At 44.8% G+C, this 17,335-nt stretch overlaps 1 protein-coding gene across 9 annotated transcripts in view; it reads right to left on the reverse strand.

Moving 5' to 3' along the window:
• The window catches only part of IDH1 (isocitrate dehydrogenase (NADP(+)) 1), a 201,082-nt gene that overhangs the window by 132,781 nt on the left and 50,966 nt on the right, over nt 1-17,335 (reverse strand). For 4 of the 9 annotated variants that reach the window (XM_033946017.1, XM_033946018.1, XM_033946015.1 and 1 more), the window contains one exon: nt 17,207-17,331. The exons of the other annotated variants lie outside the window; for them this stretch is intronic. The gene's annotated coding sequence lies outside the window, so the exon portion shown is untranslated. The remainder of the gene's footprint in view (nt 1-17,206; nt 17,332-17,335) is intronic. 9 annotated transcript variants of the gene reach the window in all.

Below are 17,335 nucleotides of genomic sequence, written 5' to 3' on the forward strand. Positions count from 1 at the left end.
TTGCGTCTAATGTCTGGAGTAGCGTGTGATGGTCAACTAGGTCGAATGCCGCAGAAAGATCGAGTTGAATGAGAAGCAGCTTGTTTCCTTTGCTGAGGTGTTGTCGGACAATGTCTAATAGTGATACCAGTAGAGTTTCTGTGCTATGGTTGGATCTGAATCCGGATTGTGATGGATGTAGTATGTGATGGTCTTCAAGGTAGTTGGAGAGGTGTTGTGCGACAAGGCCTTCTGTTATTTTAATGTATAGTGGGATTAAAGCGATTGGTCTATAGTTTGCAGGATTATCTATAGGACCTTTGGGATCTTTTAGGATAGGTGTAATTATGATTTCTCCTAATTCCGGTGGGAAATGACCTTCACTTAATGTTGTTTGAAGCCATAGTGTGAGGCTAGCTTTAAATTTGGTGGAAGCTGTTGCTAATAAGTATGAGGGACAGTTGTTTAAGTCACATGAGGATTTGCTGTATTTTTTGTAAAGCCTGTCCAAGTCTGACCATTGTATCTTTGGGAAGTTTGTCCATATCCTGTCTGCTGGGATTGCTTCATCTGTTTTGGGATTGATTCGTATTTCTTCTATGTTGATTCTTGAGTTGTTGAATGTGGATCTGGTTGTGATGATTTTGTGTTTGAAATGATCTGCTAATTGGGTGGCTGTGGGAGTTTGGTTTCCTTGGGTGGCGAGAAATGGTTTGGTATCAGTGAGATTTCTTACGATGTTAAAAAGTATTCTTGTGTCTGGTTTTTCGGTGCTGATGAGTTTTGGAGTAGTAGTTTTTTTGTTTTTCCTTCAGTTTGGTATTGTATTGTTTGATTAGGATTTTCCATTCATCTTTAATGTGATTGTGTTTTTGTTTTTTCCATGTCCTTTCTAATTGTCTGCATTTTCTTTTTAGTTGTAGAAGTTCGTCGTCGAACCATTTATTAGATGGTCTGTCTATTTTGTTTTTGTTTTTTATTGGAGCTAGTTCGTTTAGTGTAGATTCACTGAGGGTCCGCCAACTGTTTATGAATTCTTTGGGGTTATTGGGGTCGATTTCGGGGTCGACTGTGTTCCAGAATGTGTGAGGTTCGATTTTCGGTCTGATCTTGATGATTGATTTCTTTGGGATGGGTTTGTTGTTATTTTGAGCCCAATTGATGGTGAATGAATATTTGTAGTGATCTGACCATAGAGTAGGGTGCCAGGACCCGTTTGAGATGTAGATGTTTTGTGCGTTTTGATTTGGAGATGAATAAGCTGCTATATCGAGTTGATGACCTTTTTCGTGTGTGGGTTCTGGGTTGAGAATTTGATAGGATAAAGTGTTGAGGTATGAGAGTATATCTGTTGTTTGTTTGGATGATTGATCTTCTAAGTGGAGATTTAAGTCTCCGAGGATCAAGTTATGTGTGGAGGAGAGTGAGTTCTGGAAGATGAATTCTTCACGTTGGAACGTAGGGTTCAGGTTCTGCGTCGGCACTTCGCCAGTCGCGCTACCTTGGAACTCAAGAGACAGCTTTTGGAGGCCCAGCAGGAATTAAATGAGCTGTTGCATCGGGGAGCTCAGCGATCTAGGGATCACTATAAATTTCAGCTTTTTAGGTTTGCCAATAAGAGTAATTGGCTGTTGGCCCATTTAGCTCGGCCCTACCGAGGAACGGCGGGTGCCACAGCTTTGCATGACCTGCGGGGAGCGCTGCATCATATGACCGAGGATATTAGTCGTATTCTGTGGGACTTTTTCGCAGACTTATATGCCTCACCGGGCCTGGACCTCCTCGATGGGAGGGTCGATTTGGATAGCATGGGAGGGTCTATTTCGATAGCATGGATCTGCCCTGTCTCTCTATGGAAGACTCGGCTATGTTAGAGCGATCCGAGCTAGCCCATTGGGCAAGTCTCCGGGGCCGGACAGCTACCGCGGTGAATTTTACAAACTACTTATCGCAGAGATCGCTCCATTGCTGTCTAAGATCTTTAATTTGAGCGTGGCCAAGGGCTTTTTGCCGTGTTATTTGAATCTAGCTCAGATTATCGTTCTTTCTAAGCCAGGTAGGGATCCGGCCCTATCGGAGTCCTATAGACCTATATCCTTGCTGAATTTCGAGACAAAACTGATGGCTAAGGTGCTGGCGAATCGCCTGGCCCGGGTGCTGCCCACCCTGGTGTTGGAAAAGCAGGTGGGTTTAATGCTTGACCAGCCAGTGTCTAAGAACCTTCGCCTTATCCTATTCGCCTTGGAGAGGGCTGGTATGGATGCTTTACTTGTTAGTTTTGACGCTGAAAAGGCTTTTGACCGTGTGCGGTGGGGGTTCCTTTTTGTTGTGTTGCGTGCGTATGGGATGGGTCCCTTTTTCTTCAATACTATCCAGGCTTTGTATAGTGACCTTGCGGCACGGATTTCCGATTCGTCAAGGCACTTGTCAAGGCTGCCCTCTCTCACCCTTGTTGTTTGCGCTTTATTTGGATCCTTTGATTCGGGAGTTGCAATCTAATGAGGACATCAGCAGCCTTCAGCTGGGCGCCACTCATTTTAAGGTTGCGGCCTATGCTGATGACCTCCTGGTTTTCTTGACTGACCCGCATCAATCCTTCTCTACTCTCTTAGAGAGTGTTCAGGAGTTTGGGGAATTTTCTGGATTTGCTTTGAACCTGAAGAAATCGGAGTCCCACTGGCCTCTACTGAGTATCTTTTGCAGTCCTGGGGGGGGGAACCTTTCCGCTGAAGTGGGCCAACTCATCTTTTTGCTACTTGGGAATCCAGCTATCTATGGACGTTCGGGAGCTTTACCGGCTGAATGTAGCTCGTTTGCTCGCCACTACTGGCTCTGTCCTGGCTACTTGGCGTGATCTCCCGCTCTCCCTGATGGAGCGCATACAGCTCTTTCGGATGGTCTTGTTTCCGAAGTGGCTTTATGTTTTGCAGATGCTGCCTCTGTATCTTTTGGTTAAGGACATCCAGGCCTTTTACTCTTTATCATCAAAGTTTTGTTGGGGGGGCTGGAAACCTAAGTTGCGGTGGCAATTGCTGGTGGGCTCTTGGGATCGAGGTGGCTTTGGCGTGCCGAATATTGCTCTTTATAATCAGGCGTGTCTTTTATGGCATGTCTTGGGTACCACTCTCTATACTGACACCTCCATGGAATGTGATTACTTTTATCCTGCCCATCTCCACTCTCTTCTTCAAGCCAGGTTGGCGGAGGTGCCGGCTCCCAGTAAACATAGTATTTTATTTCACCTGCTTTGGGAGGTGTGGCGGCGTTTACTTCCTCATGTCACCGTTGGCTGCCTTTCTGCCGGGGTTGCTCCCCTCGGTCTTTGGGTGCTGGTGGGCAGGGGGTGTTGAATTTCTCTACCAGGTTCTGAGAGATGACGGGAAGCTCCTGTCCTGTGATGAATTGTTGCAGCGTGGTCTTTCCTCTCCAGGCCTTCCTTTTGCTGCTTGTCAACTGCAGCATTATGTGTACTCCCTCCCTGGGGATTCCCTTTCCTTGGATTTTGGGCTTCGTTTTTGTGCCTTCTTGGAGGGGGAGGAGGATTCAGAGCCTTGGATCTCAGTCTCCTATTTTCAAGCACAGCTTGGTGCCCTTGGGCCCCCTCGGGATTTTTCCTGTGTGTTGGCGGCCTGGCAGGGGGATTTGGGGGGAGGAGCTTGGGGCAGAATTTTTGCTACGAGGTCTTAAACGTATCCCGGTTTTGGTGCATAGTGTTGAAATCCGAGAATGCCACTTCAGGACCTTGTTGAGAACGTATACCTCCCAGAGTCGGGCCTACCATATGGGTTGTGTCGCTACCCAATACTGTCTTACCTGTACCACGGAAGTGAATTCTTATTATCATGGCCTTTGGAGTTGTGAAAGTATTCAGAGCTTTTGGCGGGCTTTGGCTTCCTTTCTTCAGGGTCTGTTATGAGTTCCTGTTCCTCTCTCTTTATTTCATATGTTGTTTGCTCATTTCTCTACATTTTCTGTTTATACCTCTGCTGAGAAATTGTTTTTAAGTAAGTGTTATATCCTGGGGGAAAATGTATATTTAATTACTGGTTGGCTGATGTTCCTCCCTCCTTTTGGTATTGGAGGAATAAATTACATGAACTTTTGAGGTGGGAGGCAGCCATGGCTTACTCCTCTCGTCTTAGGAGCAGAGACTTTGTCCGTGTCTGGTCTCCTTATTTGGACATTTTGCCTCCCTGGAGTCATAGTCACATTTTGAACAGATTGCAGTTGTATCCTGCCCCACTTGTCTGACTTTTTGAATAGGGGTGGGTGGGTGGGGGAGTAGGGGGGGTCTGTTGGGGGGGGGGTTTGAGGGTTGGGATGCATTGTACCCTGGGAGGACATCAGAGCCCAGTCCTCTTGGGAGGAATCCCGGTTCTGTATCATCATAATTCTTGTCTGCTGTGTTGCATTTGTTGCTGTGTGGTTTTTCTTGTTAATAAAAAACAGATTTAAACATAATTCTAAGATAAACCGGGAGCCAATGAAGACTCAGGAGCAAAATATGGTCAAATTTACTTTTCCCAAAAATCAGCTTCGCAGCAGTATTCTGGATGAACTGTAATCTTTGGAGACAGATTTTTGTGATGCCAAGATAAGATAGCATTACAATAATCTAGTTGAGATAATGATTGATTGACAAAAACAGAAATGTCGATGATGAAAAAGATGTATAACCTTCCTCAACATTCGTAAACTAAAAAAGCATTTCTTGACCAGGGAATTTATTGGTCCTTAAAGGTAAGAGTAATCAAAAAGGACTCACAATATCTTAGAAGAGAACTCGATCTGCAAAGAGGCCCCACGATTCCAACACTACAGTAGGAGGAAGATAGTCCAATTTTGGACCTAACCACAGAAGTTTAGTTTTAGTTGTATTAAACTTCATCCGGACAGAAAGAGCCCTGGCTTGAAGTTTGGAAATATCTGAATCGATCTCAAACAGTAAAGATATCATCCGAATAGGTGAATAGCGTTTCCCAAGCTGACAACTTAAAATATTCAGTGTGGTCATTTAGAGATTAAATAAAATTGGAGAAAGTGAAGAGCCTTGGGGAACCCCACAAGGAGGCCACCAGGGATTGGAAATATCACTTTCAATATTCACTGAATAAGAATGAGACAATAGAAATTTAGAGAACCAATCCAGAACAACCTGATGGAGACCTATATCTGAAAGTAAATGAAGTAAAATGTTGTGATGTACTACATCAAACACCGCAGATAAATCAAACTGGAGCAAAATAGAACATTTATTTTGAAGTCACAATTGTTGAATTTTTGAAAGAAGAGAGATCAATAAAGTTTCAGTACTAAAATTAGAATGAAACCCATGTTGAAACAGCAGGAGCAATGAGAATTTCTCCAAATAATCAGTAAGTTGACCAGCTACAATTGATTCTAACATTTTTGTTAACAAAGGTATATTGGCAATTGGATGGTAGTGAGAAGGGATGGTAGAATCTAAATCTACTTTTTTTAGAAGAGGAATAAGTGTTATTTGTTCCATGGATTGTGAGAAGTATCCATTTTCCAAAGAGAAATTCAATAAAGTAGTCAACCATGTTATAGCTTGAGACAAAATATTAAGAAACTAGTGTTTAGCCCGTTACATTAACGGGTGCTAGAGTAGATGTCTGTCTGTCTGTTTTGTTTTGTTTTTTTTAAATTTGTCTCTCTCTCCTTGGACGCTGTCATTCTTTCTGTCTGTGTCTTTCCCTGGCCCCTTGTCTGTCTATCTTTATTTCTAACTCTATCCTCGTCCCTCATCCTGCATGTGGCCTTTTTTCTTTCTTCTCCCTTCTCCCCACTTCCTTCCAACGTCTGCTCCCCCTGTCCTCCACACTTCCATTCAGTGTGTCTCCCTCTCTCTACCCCTTCCATCTACTGTTCACCCTCTGTCTTGTCCCTCTCTTCTCTTTCCATCCAGTGTCCGCCCTCTCTCTCTCTCTGTTCCATATGGCCTCTCTCCATCTCCTCCTTCCTTTTCCCTTGGTCTGGCATACCTTCCTCCTTCCCTCCAAGCCATTCTCTCCACCTCTGCTCCCTTTCCTCATTTAACTACTTCATTGGACAGCAGCAGCATTCACAATTCATTGCTGTTGCTGGCTTCAGGTCTTTCTCTCTGGCCGGTCCTGTTTTCATGAAAACAGGAAGTAGGCAGGACCGGCCAGAGAGGAAGGCCTGAAGCCAGCAACAGCAGTGAATTGTAAACGCTGCTGCTGCCTGAAGCACCCGAGGCAGACGCTTCTCTCCCCTCCCAGCCCAACCCCCGCTGACTCTGCGACCCTCCCAGCAAGATGACTTTAATATCAAACCTCCCTCCAGCGTTGGCAGCCGCAGTACGCTAAACAGGCTGCTTCAGCTTTCTTCTGCCATTGAGTCTCTCTGTCGCGTCATTGATGACATCATCAGTGACGCGGCAGAGGGACTCAACTGCAGGAGAAAGCCCGAAGCAGCCTGTTTAGCGTGCTGCGGCTGCCAACGCTGGAGGGAGGTTTGTGCCGGTATGTGCAGAACCGGTATGTCCCTCCCCCTCCAGTACGTGTGCAGCACTTTGCGCGGCGCATCCTCCCACGATCCTGGGTCGGCCACAGCGCTCCAGTGTGGGCCCTAACCGCCATCCGCTCTCCTGCCTGCCACGGACCTACTGATCACGGAAGCACGCAGGCAGGAGTGCGCATGCGCGGCTAGCGTTTTATTATATAGGATAGGTTTGATGGAAAAGGGTCCAGTGAACATTTACACTGTCTCATCTTTTCACACAGTTTAGAAACTTGATGTTCAGATACTAGATTAAATGAGTACCAATAGCGATCAGCTGGTATCTCCTCTGTAGAATTTTTGGAATATGTAGGGAGATATCCAATTTCACCTACAGGAAAAGATTGCCTTATAAGAGTGATTTTATCTTGAAAGAAACAAGCTAAAATATCAGCAGAGGGAGATGAGGATTGGTCAGATTTGGAATCAGAGTTAGTCAAAGAACACAAGAATTTAAAACGGATACTACTCTGGTTATCAGACTTAGCTATTTTACATCCATAATAAGCTATCCTTGCTTTTCTAAGTTCAAAATTATATTTTCTAATTGCACATCTCCAGTTTAATTTGTCCAGATCTAACCCTTCAGCAATGTCGCTCACAAACATATTGAACAGGATTGGCCCCAGCACCAATCCCTGAGGGACTTCACTACTCACCTTTCCCTCTTCCAAGAGAATTTCATTAACCACCACCCTCTGGCGTCTGTCAACCAGGTTCTAATCCAGTTCACCACTTTGGGTCCTAACTTCAGCTCGTCAAATTTGTTCAAGAGCCTTCTATGAAGAACAGTGTCAAAGGCTTTGCTGAAATCTAAGAAAATTATGTCTAGCATATGCCCTAGATCCAATTCTCCAGTCATCCAATCAAAGAATTTGTAATCACGCTACTAGTTTACATGGCATTTTAATATTAATTAGCTTATTTGCATGGTTGGACTGGGGAATGAGCAATCGTGCAGAAAACCAGGTGGTGAGCTGTTTTCTGCATCAGGTTGACAAATGTGATTGTCGCTAAAGCTGTTAAAAGATTCTGTACTTACCTTGGTAAGCTCTTTTCCAGCAGATAGGTGAGACATTCTAGACCAGTGTTCTTCAACCAACGGTCCATGGACCAGTGCCGGTCCACAGAAATTTCCTGCCTGTTCACAGGGCCAGCACGTGCATCAGGCCCAAAACAGTGTTCTTCAACCGCTGGTCCACGGTGCGATCGATGCGGCGTTATCTTCGAGCCAGCTCCCTCTTCCTCACTGATTCAGTGCACAAAGCCACGGGCAGCAGCTCCTACGGGCATCCTGCGCCTGAACCGGAAGCCTTCTCTCTGACGTTGCAACGTCAGAGGGAAGGCTTCCAGATGAGGCACGGGACGTGCAAGGTGCAATTAGTACTATTATGGGGGCGGGGTCTGGCCCACGACTAAGCCCAGTGTTCTTCAACCGCCAGTCCACGGACCGATGCCGGTCCACAGAATAATTCTTTTATTTCTGCCGGTCCATAGGTGTAAAAAGGTTGAAAAACACTGTTCTAGACAATAGGGTTATTTCCTCATACTCGCATGCTCTGCAGAAGGAATCCACTCCGGAGTTTTCACTCTGCCTCTGAAGTACTTCACTGATTGGTTTATGGTCCTGTACAGTTAGTACCCAAGCACCAAGAGGCACCCACATATATGACATAGAGGCACCTGTAATAACAGGCTAAACAAAGTGTTCTGCTGAAAGGAATGAAACAGTACCATTAACTGTCAACACAGGCTCCAAAGAAGCGCAGTACAACAAAAGAAACATATATACAAATTCTTTCCAGCCCTCAAGAGCTGAGTGGCCTCTAAGAAGCAGCATGGAGAAGCATAAACAGACAAACTGTAAACAGGCGTAGAAAGGACAAGGTGGGGAGTCTAGAATGTCTCATCTACCTACTGGAAAAGAACTTACCAGGTTAAGTACATAATCTCTTTCCAGTGAAATAGGTGAGGCATTCTAGACCAGTGTTCTTCAACCGTCAGTCCACGAACTGGTGATGATCCGCAGAAAATTCCTGCCAGTCTGTGTAGGGCTGGTGAAATCATAGGGAGCCTCTGACAGTTGCTTTTTCCCCTCCCAGCAGCTTATCGGTACTTGCCAGTGCAGTGATTCACTTCGGCAGCCTTGGGGCTTTTGCTAAGTTGCGGCCCGCCTCTGATGATGCAACTTCCTCTTTCCTCAGAAGCGTCGCGACCCATCAAAGGACCCAAGGCTGCCGAAGTGAATTGCTGCTGCAGGCAAATACTGAGAGCTGCTGGGAGGGGAGCGAAAGGAGGAAAGGAGAGGAAGCCTCTGTTGGAGGATGGGAAGCTGCTGGATAAAGGATTCAATTCCAGTAGGGAGGGGCAGGGAAAGGTTTGATTTCTGTTCCCACACAACTGTCTACCACACAGTTTCCATGCGAAAGCATGGAACCTTTAGGGCCTTCCTGAGATGCGTAAGATACAGAATGGGTCTCCAGTACCCTAAGCCTTTCTTGGGCACTAGAAAGTATATGGAGTATCTGCTGGAATCCAAATCTTCTGGCGCCACTAGTTCTATGGCCTGAATTTCTAGAAGACTCTACTGTTCTTAAGACTCTGTATGACTTTTCTGGATGCCCCACCAGGGAGTCCACAAACCAGTCTGTAAGGGGATGGGCAAACATGAGCTTGTACCCTCCCCATATGATCTCCAGCACCCAGTGGTCTGACGAGATCTGCTCCCAGAGCTCCACATACGCTGAGAGCCTTCCTCCTCAGGGGGAAGACTTCGGCCCTGGCATCATTGTGCCTTCTTGGAAGTTGAAGAGGGACGAGTACTGGAGGCTTGGCTTCGCCTAGGTCTTGTGAATCTCTGTCTTGATTCCTGATAAGATCTCCGAGATGAGATTCTTCCTGAGTACTGATGGAAGTGCCTGGAATGATGGAACTGCCTGGAATTATGAAAATTAGCCCACACTGAATCCCTTCTCTCTCTCTCTCCACCCCAAGTCCATCTATCCCCTTCTCTCCTTCCCTCCACCCCAATTTCATCGAGTATCTGGCCCCCTTCTCTCTGTCTCTCCCCTCCACCTCCAATTCCATTGCGTATCCAGCCCCATTCTCTCTTTCCACCCCAATTCCATTGTATGTTTTGTCTATTTGTACTGTATGTTTTGTCATCAATACAAATGTTTAAACATAACTTTATTGCAACAAACATGGGCAGGACAATACTTGTCTAAGCCAGACCTTAATATTATTAAAACATGAGGAAAAGGACCTCAAACACCCAAACTAGAGGTCACACCCCAAGTCTTACTGGGGTCATGGATATTATTATTGGTCCCAAAAACCTCACAAAAGACACTTTAATATTATTATTTAAATAACTATTTTTTCTTTTTCTTTATATTTAAACTGAAATAGTAAATGAAAAAATATTTTTAGTTCCAATCTTTTTATTGAACAGCATAAACACTTAGCTTTGAACACCCAACAGAGAGTCTGCCGTTTCACATGTGGCTTCTTCAGGGGTTAGTGTTTCATTCACTTACATGAATAGACAGTCAATAAATTAATGACTTATGTAGCAGCGTTCTAGCTGATATTCTCAGCTTGTTTAAAAAAAAAAAAAAGTTATTTAAATAATAAAATGCAGACTGACATCCAACTTTTACATCCTATAGATTCTGAAAATCCTTTGGAAGTATAATATATCGCCAAGAAACTCAAACAGATCCCATCAATGGCTTGACATCAACAGGCTAGTTCTCAATGTCAACAAGTTAAAGATAATAACATTCCCATCGAAAGAAGGACTTAAATGTGACCCCTTCATCTCCTTCAAAGGTATTACTCCTCCGACAGTCACCACTATTAAAATTCTGGGGGTTGTATTCGATCAGAGACTGTCTTATCATGACCATATGAGTAGGGTAGTGAAATCAACATTTTTAGATTACGACAGATTCATTCAGTTTCTAAATGGCTAGAACCAAAATCGCTAAATATATTGATCCACTTGTTGGTCATCTCTAGAATTGATTATTGTAACGCCCTATTTCAGGGTATTGCCCAAAAGAAGATTAGACGCCTCCAATTAATCCAGAATGCTTCTATTAAAATTCAAATGAAAGCAAAGAAACTTGATCATGTTTCATCGTTTCTCAAAAAAAATCTCATTGGCTTCAAGTTACACACTGAATAAACTATAAAATATGTCTGTTAACTCTTAAATTACTGTTGTACAAAGCCCCAGCCTTCATTGACAAGATCCTGATACCCTATTTTCCCACCAGAACACTTCGATCCAGTGATCAACACTTACTGACTGTTCCTTCACTCAAAAATATTAATATCCGCACACAATACACTTTCTCAGTTATGGCACCGCAGTTGTGGAATGCCTTACCGACTTAAGGGAAGAGAGACATATAGATAGATTCAAGGGCAAATTAAAATGCTTTCTTTTAAAGATGCTTTTAACTGTTAGATCTCTTAGTTAAGACCATACACCTTATTTTAGATACCTGTTTTTTTTAGTTCATCTGAAGATCTATGATTTCTTCTAACCCCTCCTTTTGTTGCTTCCCCTAATTGTCTTATTTATTTACTATCAATTACTGTATTTCTATTCCTGCCTTTCCTATTGGTTCCGTCAGTCCCATAAGTCTAGTCAGTAACATTTGAATTTTCCCTTATATGTTGTAAATAATTTTAGTATTGTACATCGCCTTGAAGTTATGATTAGGCGATTAATCAAATTTTTAAATAAATTTGAAACTTGGTAACATCCCTTTCCTCAGAGCGATCTCCATTGATCACTACCCTCTTGTCACCTTCCACTCAACCAATTCCTGACCCAGCCCATCGCTTTGGGACCCATCCCAAGAGCATTCAGTTTATTTATTAGACATCTGTGTGGAACACTGTCAAAGGCTTTGCTAAAATCTAAATACACCACATCTAGCGCCCATCCGATATCCAATTCTCTAGTCACCCAAAGAAATTGATCAGATTTGTGTGACAAGACCTACCTCTAGTGAATCCATGTTGCCTCTGGTCCTGTAATCCACAGGCTTCCAGAAACTTGACCATTCTCTGTTTTAAAAGCATTTCCGTTAATTTGCTTACTACAGAAGTCAGACTTACCAGCCTGTAATTCCCTACTTCTTCCTTACTTCCACTTTTGTGGAGAGGGACTATATCCGCCCTTCTCCAGTCCTCTGGTACCACTCCTGACTCTAAAGACTCATTGAAAAGGTCAGTCAGCGGAGCTACCAGAACTTCCCTAAGTTCCTTCACCACCTTCGGATGTACACCTTCTGACCCCATCGCTTTGTCTACCTTTATTTTAGCTAGCTCCTCATGAACACAACCCTTTGAAAATCGATCAGAGTCTATTACTTCCCCATCCCTATTCACGTTCGTCTTCTGTGGTCCCGCTCCAGGCATTTCAGCAGTGAACACAGAATAGAAATATTTGTTAAGCAATTCGGCCTTTTCTTTATCAGCTTCTACATATTCCTCCCCTTCACCTTTGAGTCTCACAATGCCACTTTTGCACTTCTTTCTAACACTAATACAGTGGTACCTCGGTTTACGAGTGCACCGGTTTGCGAGTGTTTTGCAAGACGAGCAAAACATTTGCAAACTTGGTGCCTCGTAAACCGAGCTTGCCTCGCTGTACGAGCACCCCCCCCGCGATCCGGCATCCCCCTCCCCCCGCTTGCATCTGCCCTCCCCCCCGCGATCCCATATCCCCCCCTGAGCACGGCAATGACATCCCTTACCCCGACTGGGCACCAGTGCCGGTGCCCGAAGATCCTCCTTCTTCTGGCGCGGCCTTGGCTGGGCTGGGCGGTGCATCGGAGATCCTCCCTCTTCTGGGCTGGGCTGGACTGGCTTTGAGCATTTGCGCATGCTCAAAGCCTTCTGGACTCGCTCTCTCTGAGATTCTCAGATTTTTAGAGATATTCTGAATGTCTACTATTAAATCTCTATCTACTTCTCCTGTGAAGGAGGCCCGTATATCACACCAATGTAAATATATTCACCATTCCCTCTTTCCAACTTGATCCACAGTGCCTCTTCCTTTACCCTGCAGATCCTACAATTGTGTGGCTTTAATATGATCTTTAACATATAACACTACTCCCCCTCCTTTTCTTCCTACCCTGTCTTTTCTGAACAGATTATAGCCTGGTATAACTACATCCCAGTCATGGTTCTCCGTGAACCACGTCTCCATGATCACTAATATATCCAAACAAAGCCATGAGACCGGATAATCTACACCCCAGAGTACTTCGGGAATTAAGAGATGTCCTGGCGGAACCGTTAGCCGCGCTTTTCAATCTTTCCCTAAGCAAGGGAAAAGTCCCCTTAGACTGGAAAACTGCTAACGTCATTCCGCTTCACAAAAAGGGAAGCAGGTTGGAGGCTGAAAATTACAGACTGGTGAGTCTCACATCAATAGTGTGTAAACTTATGGAAATGTTGATTAAAAACAGATTGGATACGTTTCTGGACAACGAAAGACTGAGGGATCCCCACCAGCATGGATTTACAAAGGGAAGGTCTTGTCAAATCAATCTGATAAGCTTCTTTGACTGGGTAACGAAACAACTGGATGGGGGACAATCCCTAGATATCGTGTATTTAGACTTCAGTAAGGCTTTTGATAGTGTCCCACACCGTAGGTTATTAAACAAGATGAATACAATGGGTCTGGGAGATACATTGACTGCATGGGTTAAAGACTGGCTTAGTGGCAGACTTCAGAGGGTGGTAGTAAATGGTACTCCCTCGGAAATGTTGGAAGTGACCAGTGGAGTGCCACAGGGCTCGGTTTTGGGTCCGATACTATTTAATATCTTTGTAAGGGATCTACCTCAGGGACTTCGAGGTAAAATTGCGTTATTTGCGGATGAGGCATTCATCAATTCTCATTGGCTTCCAATCCAGGAAAGAATACAATTTAAATTCTACTATATACTATTTAAAACTATAAATGGAGACAGCCCAACCTACCTAAACGACCGCCTCATCCAAACCACCTCTACCAGGCATAGAAAAACACACACCCCATTCACTTACCCCCTAATCAAAGAAGTAAAACGGAAAAAACTATACAACGGACTACTGGCCACTCAGGCAGTGAAGATAGACAACCAAGTCTCCAACCTATTGACAACAACCCCAGACTACAAGATGTTCAGAAAGGAAATAAAAACTATACTCTTCAAAAAATCCCTTAATAAAGTTTAATACCATGATAAAGCTTAACCCCCCCTCCCTAACCCCAGATCCTACTTTTCCTTCTCTTGAAAACCTTCTCTGATCTAACGTTGTAACCCTTCTTCCATAACTCTTTTTGTAATCCGCTTTGAACCGTAAGGTAATGGCAGAATAGAAATCTGTAATGTAATGTAATGACGCTAAACTATGCAACATTGTGGGCAGCGCAACTGAGCCCGACAGCACAACCGTGCCAGACACTATGAGGCAGGACCTATTTTTACTGGAACAATGGTCTAATACTTGGCAACTGAGTTTTAATGCCAAAAAGTGTAAGGTGATGCACCTTGGTAGCAATAACCCCTGCAGAACATACACCCTGAATGGTGAAAACTTAACAAGAACCATCGCAGAACGAGACCTGGGTGTAATCATTAGTGAAGATATGAAAACTGCCAATCAGATGGAGAAAGCGTAAGCCAAGGCTAGACAAATGCTAGGTTGCATCCGGAGAAGTTTTATCAGCCGTAAGCCTGAAGTCATAATGCCGTTGTACAGGTTGATGGTGAGACCTCATCTGGAGTACTGTGTTCAGTTTTGGAAGCCACATTATCAAAAGGATGTGAAGAGAATGGAGTAGGTTCAGTGTATAGCCACTAAGATGGTCTCAGGACTTAAGGATCTCCCATATGAAGAACATCTAAGCAGGCTGCAGTTATATTCTCTCGAAGAATGCAGAGAAAGGGGTTACATGATAGAGACATTCAAATATCTTACGGGCCGTATTGAGGTGGAGGAAGATATCTTCTTCCTTACGGGGCCCACGGCAACCAGAGGGCATCCACTCAAACTCAAGGGTAGGAGATTTCATGGTGACATCAGGAAATCATTCTTCACCAAAAGAGTGGTTGATCGATAGAATGGTCTTCCACGTCAGGTAGTTGAGGCCAGTAACGCGCTCGACTTCAAGGGACGATGGGATACACATGTAGGTTTGCTCCGGGGAATGCTTAAAAAGAGGGTTCTTGTTGAGGAAGGGTTCTTGGAGTGGGTTCACTCCAGGAAATTCTTAGAGGGAGGGTTCTTGTTGAAGGAGGGTTCTTTGAGTGGGCAGACTTGTTGGGCCGACGGCCCTTTTCTGCCGTCATACTCTATGTTTCTATGTTTAACTCCTCTTCTTCCATCACATCTTCTAGATCCAGAATCTTGTTTCCCATAGTTCGAGCATTAGTATATACTGCTTTCCAGACATTGCCCCCTTTTCCCATCCGTGCAGAAGTATTCAGTGATTTACTTACCTGAGGGCTTATACTCACCCGGGAGCTTTGATCACCTTGCCCTGTCACTTCTAGTTTAAAGCCCTCTTCAGTAGATTAGCCAGCCTGCTGACAAAGACACTTCTTCCCTTCTTTGATAGATGCACACCATCCCGGCTCAGCTGCCCGTGGAAAATCATTCCATGGTCCAGGAAGCCAAAATGCTCTTGATGACACCATCCACGTAGCCATGGATCTCCAGGATGCAAGCTTCTCTGCCCCTGGCCTTTACCCTCAACAGGGAGGATGGACGAGAATATCACCTGTGCACCTGACTGCTTCACCTTCTCTCCCAGAACCACTATTGATGTCCTTCTCTATCTCTGTAGACACCCGACACCTTACAATCCTTCATGAACTTTAAGATCCATTAATCAAAATCATCTGGTTGTCCTTACATTCAGAGAAATCCTCTCAGATACCACTTATCTTTTCTGTACAGGGACCTGAACTATGATATCTTCTTCCAAACCAACTCAGACTTTACTAAATCTTTCCAAAAAAGATCTTAAATCATTTTATTCTCTGATGCTTATCTCCAAGCGCCTTTCTTTAAAGATCTATATTACAAGCAGACTTTGGCTCATTGGTTCAAGCATTGAGATTCCTCCCTTTTGTGCTTCCCTCCTCTACTTTTCTATTGTTATACCTCTTCCCCTAACATCCATGTCATGTCTTCACATACTCCTATCCTTTGACCTTTTACTGTAAGCTGCTTAGTCATTTTACGGTAGGCAGTATATTAAACTCTAATAAAACCTGGAAAATGCCACCAAACATCAACTTCAATGATAAGTCCCCCTCCCCCTTTCCTTGTTTATGATGAGTGGCCAGAGGAATGCCTACTCCTTCCAGCCAGCAGGCCCAGTGGTGTACGAAGGGCAGGGGAGGGGGGGGGAAGACTGCCCCAGGTGCACACCCTAGGGGGGTGCACAGCCGGCCGGGTCCGGAACCTCCTGGGACGTGCACTTCAGCGAGGCTGCTGGTCCACCCCCTGCAGTCAAGAAAAAGGCTAAGAAGCCGATGGGAGCGGTGAAAGCATCCTTTAAGAAACACCCTCCCAAACTGACTCTATCCCACCCCCTTCGTGACGCCACCGGACAGCGTTCTCAGCCATTGGTCGACCTTGCCTGGGCGCTGCATCACGAAGGGAGTGGGATAGAACCAGATCAGGAGGGCGTTCCTTAAAAGGATGCTTTCACCGGTCCCGCCGGCTTCTTAGCCTTTTCAAACCCTAAGTATGCCACTGAGTAGGCCTGCCTCTTCAAAATGGCGGACCTCTCCCTCCCCGGTGCATCCTGGGATGTACCGGAGAGGGGCCTAAGGCTCTGATTTGCCCAGGTTGTTTAAGGCCCCTCCTATTAGGTTATGGCGGTATAAAAGAATAAAGTTATTATTATATTACACGCACACACAATAGCTACCCAATTAAAATAAATTCTATGCCAGTCTCCACTCTCTGCCAATGACTGCCCTCCCCAACTATACCCCCCCCCCCAATGAACTGACACCAGTAACCCCCCTCCTGCATCAGCATAAATTGGCAGGAGGGATGCCTATTCTCTCCTGCCACCAGATGCCCCCCAAACCATCCCCTCCACCTTTCAAAAAATAAATCGGCAGGAGGGATTCCCACTCCCTCCTGCCACCAGATACTCCCCCTGAACCTCCCCCCATACCCTATTAAAAGTTGAGAGCAGGAGGATGCTCGATCCCTCTTGCTCCGAGGCCCGCCACTCCAAAATGGCAGGCCTTCCTCTTCCAGGTGCATCATGTGATGCACGGGGAGAGGTCTAAGGCCCTGATTGGCTCAGATGCCTACAGCCCCTCCAATTTGGGCTTTAGGCTCCTCCCTCTGTATCATGGGATACAGAGAAAGGAGCCTAAGGCCCTGATTGGCTTGACTGCTTATTCTTTATCTTGTTGCAAATGATACATTCTCTTCCCCAATTATCTCAGCTTCAGTAGCCAAGGGGAATCAAATCTGGGTTTGATTCTTCTGCCAATGAATGTAAAAATAAAAATGGTTGTAACAGAGATGTTTTGGGGAAAAATTAGAGTAGGCCTGGAAAAATTAAAGTAGGCCAGCTATGATATTAAACTATTATACCTCTTTTCCCACATCATTCTTTACAGACCATTACCTTGGTGAAGGTCCGTAGCAAGCCCGAAGGGATAAGTCTGCGAACTGGAAGTGTTGCTCCAGCACATGGAAACACACAAACTTTCTGTGCTCTGGAAAAATGTAAATTTTAATCCTGGTGGAATTCTGT

The sequence above is a fragment of the Geotrypetes seraphini genome, chromosome 5, assembly GCF_902459505.1.
Source record: "Geotrypetes seraphini chromosome 5, aGeoSer1.1, whole genome shotgun sequence".
Lineage (NCBI taxonomy): Eukaryota > Metazoa > Chordata > Amphibia > Gymnophiona > Dermophiidae > Geotrypetes > Geotrypetes seraphini.